The 4,510-nt window shown below is 34.9% G+C and overlaps 1 protein-coding gene across 1 annotated transcript in view; it reads right to left on the bottom strand.

The window, feature by feature from the left end:
- TMEM30A (transmembrane protein 30A) overlaps nucleotides 1–4,510 on the bottom strand; it is a 43,480-nt gene that overhangs the window by 4,152 nt on the left and 34,818 nt on the right. The window lies entirely within an intron of this gene.

Raw genomic sequence — 4,510 nt, 5'->3', positions numbered from 1 at the left:
GGGGGGGAAAGAGGGATGGGAGAGGGGGAGGGGGAGGGGGGAAAGGGTCACGAAAATCAACTACAATGTATATTGAGAAGTTAAAATAAAAAAATTAATATATATATTCTTATCTATATCTATATAGAGATATGTATGTATGCATATATATGTAAATGATTATGAATATAGTACCACATTGTGTAATCATATAACTCTAAGAGGTTATGTATGAAGATACAATGTTATATGTATGTATGCATATATATACAATGTATGTATCTATTATGTTAACATAGAGTATATGTCATATAATTGAAATGTAATGTATTATATGCAAAATATATATATCTTGTGTAAACATAAAAAAAAAGAAGCCCACTGAAGAAGAGGAGGTTAACACAGACCAGGAGAAAATGGAAGAATCAAGGGGCTAGAAGTCTCTATGAACTCAAAGAGTATGTGTACCAAGAGTCACAAGACTATTAGAGGGCTCTGAGCACAAAATCAAAAAGCATGATACTAAAGATTTAACTAGCTGATTTGGAGCAATGACAAAAATCAGGCTGTGACGCAGAGAGTTGACAGCTAAAACAGAGTGGAAGTGAAGGGTGGATTTTTAAGAAAATCTAAGAAATGAGACACCAGTGTATCAGATGAATTAATCTACATGGACCAGCTCTAGGATTTTGGCAAGAGTTAGGGTAGAGAAGAATACAGAACTAAGTCTCTATGCAAAAAGTTTATAACTTCTTCAAAAGCATCATTTGAATAAAGTGGTAGGTCCCATCATCTGTTTCTCTAGCTTCTGCAACTCTTTATCCCCACAGATGGGGCCCTATGACCCAAAATGGCAGGCTCAGTTCCACTCATTTCTTAAATCAATTCTAACCTGATGCAGGAATAATTTTAAGAGCTCTAACTAAAATAACACTCTGGAGGATGCAGTATCAAATTACCCATGCTAGTCTCTCTCTCTGTATTCCAACCCTAAAAAAAAAGGCCTCTGTCTCAACACAGTATTCCTGGCAAAAAAGAAGGAAAAAATAGTTTTAATATCTAATTCCCACTCTATATCCAATTTTGATAATTAACCCTTGATGCCAGAATATTCCTGTCTTGTCAATCTACAAGATTCCCTGCATTCTTCCTGACAGTTCTCCTCTCAGTGCTTGGGACACTGCTGTAGACTTCCTGGATGCAGACTGTCTGTCAACTAGAATTCCCCACTGCTCCACAAACTTGCCTTTGTTGTGCTCTAGGCTACAGGTTGGTATTTGTCCTTACTCTTTACTAGACCTTTTGGATACTAATTGTAATAAAATTGCCCTCTATTTTGGCTATCCCCTCAGGATAATATTCTTTCTACCAGCACCTGAACTGGGTCTGTCTGTCCAAAATTGTTCCCATATGTGCTTAGTTTCAAAAGCTTGGTTACTTTCAGTCTACCACTATCAAGCCATATTCAGTTGTGTATTCAGATACAATGTCAAGAGACTAGAATCCAAAAAGACCCTTATTTTGAAATCGGATCTATTAATTTGACCATTTGCTAATTAATTATTATAAAACCAAAACTGTAAACTTATGGCTTATAAAGAGCAAAAAATGCAAAGATCATCAAACACTTAAAATGCTAATATTTGGGAAACTTTACATTCACGATACATATAAAAAATAAGCTAGAGATTAAAAGATGTAAGGACTTTGTTTAGAATAAAATAAATTGCCCAATATTTCCCTTTGTATCTTAGCAGATATGGATTGGTCTGACTACCTGAATGAGGTAAGTTGGGGATGCAGCCTATGATGGTGACTGATAGCAAGGTCAAGCCCTTTGGAGTCAACAGCCTGGTTATGAACCCCAGCTCTTCTAATTATTACTTGTGCAACCTAGCGTAGGTTACTTAAGTGCTCTATGTTCCTGTGTCTTCATCTATAACATGGAGATGTGTTACCTCTTAAATTAAACAAAATATGTATGGCAAGTGCATAGCACAGTGTTGACATATAGTCAGAACGAAATAAATGATATTTATCAGCATTAAAGTGAACCTAAGTTATTAATGTGGAATACAGCTAATAATAAAAATGTTTTGATATTATGAACAGATCAATAATTACGAACAATTGTCATGTGAATTAACACATCTGCTGATTTTTAATATCTAAAGACATTTATTAAAACAGTCCACATCATTTCTCAGCCTTTTGGCTAAGATCAAGTGCAAAACAGCCCAGTACCACCAATGCTTATTTAGTATTAGTATTAGTATTATTTAGTATTAGATACACTTACTGGCCTTCCCATTAAGCTCAATTACAATCTCCCCTGTAAAAGTATCTAGCTTATTAATAAACAAGGCACACACTTTTTTTTTTTTTTTTGTCTTTTGTCTTTTTCCGTGTCCGGCAACGGATTGCAACCCTCAGTGTTGTCCCCGTACCGGACCGGGGACCGGCAACGGGATTGCAACCCTGGGTGTTGCTCCCGTGCCTCACTCAGCCAGTGAGCGGGAACCGGTCTGTATGTGGGATCCGAACCCTCGGGCGGGAGCGCCGCCGCGCTTCCCAAGCGGCGCACTTATCCAGTGCACCACCGGGCCGGCCCTACAAGGCACACACTTTAAGTAATTTTACCAAATGATATGCTTGAAAGCTTAGTATAAAGTTTATACAAATAGAAGGCATTTCTAGAAGATATAAATTAAAAGATACATTCTCATACATACACACATGCTCTTGTAACAATGCAGAAATCGATACTAAAGCAAAATGCCACATAACTGAGATAAGTTTGGACTAGACTCCTTTCAAGTTCTATGAATCTGTATACATAGCCAAAAAAGGATACTGTATGTGATATTCAAATAGTATCGTCCAGCTGGTAATGTCGGATGTAAGTCACTGTTCCGCTCTATAAGACGATATAACTTACGAAAAGTAGGTAATGCTGCAGTACGCATCCAAACAATAAAATCCTCATTTATGAATCCATTATTATCTAGGTCAGAATCCAGCATATATACAGGTTTAAGCCAGTTAACTGGCTTTGTAGTACCTTAAAAAGGAGGAAGGGAGGGATGAGAAAACAAAATATTCAGTTCTACTGGGAGTTTCACTGAAAATTCACTCTATGAACATAAAGATATGCAATACACAATTGAGTGTTTTTATTAATTTCAAAGGTATAAAAATATTCATATTCTACAGAAGTCTTAAAATCTATACTGAAACCAATTCCTCATGTAACAACTTAACAGAAAATTACAAAGACTTGGTTATCTCCATTAAGAGAATACTAAAAGTTGGCTATTGAGTATATAACAAAAGGCACATTACTTAATGCAAAGATATAATGCTAAGAAACATTACATTGTAAAATTAAGGTGGCATAGAAACAAAAATAAATTTAGATAAATAATAGGGGCTTGTTTAAATGAAACTTTGCCACAGTTTTAATAGATTATGGCTGAAATTCTTATAAGAAAACACCAGAGAAATTGAATTCATAATTAAAGTATACATGTCCTTTAGAATTTTAGTACATTAGGACATTTACTTAACCTGGTATGAAATTGAGGAAAGAAATTTTTTTTTTTTTTTTTTTTTTTTTTTTTAAAGCATAGAGTTTTTAAAAGATTTTAAAGATAGAAAATTTAAGGTATGTCATTAGAATTCCGAGGTTTTTTTTTAAGGGATATTAATGATGTTTTACCTTTAAATCGTTCTTCCAGGTTTTCTCCTCCAGGGGGATTTCTGAATTTCACATTTTTGTCTGTCCACCAAGCAATACCTTTCTTTTTTAAAGGAATAGGTGTAAGATAAGTGTCATTGCCAACCAGAAACAATTCTAATGTATCTAAACACAAAAAAGAAAAGATATTAATAAAAATTTATTGAAAACCCATAGTACCTGCTTTACTCTATAAGAAATAAGGATCTGGTATTTACTCTCAAAAGTGATTGTAACATAGTAGGCATATGATCCACATTTGTTCTTTATTAATATGCAGATTAGCTATGGCAAGCTTACAATTCTAAAAGGACTTCTCTTCCCTCAATACAGTTCTAAGTAACTTTCTTATATGGCTAGCTAATGTGGGATAAGATCAAATATTTTAATATTAACCCAAATAAAACTGCAAGGCAAATCTGCCTCTCCTTCTTTCCTTTCAATAATGTATTCCTAATAGATTCTGTCTTATACATTTCTCTATATGGACTGTCCAGTACAGTAGCCACTAGGCACACATGGTTACTGAGTCCTTTAAATATGATCAGTCCAAATAAATACACTCTGGAACTATATAATACACATCAGATATAAAAGACTTAGAACAAAAAACAGAATATAAACTATCTCAATAAGTTTTACATACTATCATATGCTGAAATGATATTTTGGATAAACTGGATTAAATAAAATATTTTATTGAAGGGCCAGCCCAGTGGCGCACTCGGTAGAGGGCGGCACTTGGGAGCGTGGCGGCGCTCCCACTGAGGGTTCGGATCCCATATAGAGACCGGT

The sequence above is a fragment of the Galeopterus variegatus genome, unplaced genomic scaffold, assembly GCF_000696425.1.
Source record: "Galeopterus variegatus unplaced genomic scaffold, G_variegatus-3.0.2 Scaffold1027, whole genome shotgun sequence".
In the NCBI taxonomy this organism is placed as follows: Eukaryota; Metazoa; Chordata; class Mammalia; order Dermoptera; family Cynocephalidae; genus Galeopterus; species Galeopterus variegatus.
Note: the sequence above shows the minus strand (reverse complement) of the source record. Positions and strands in the feature narration are given on the sequence as shown.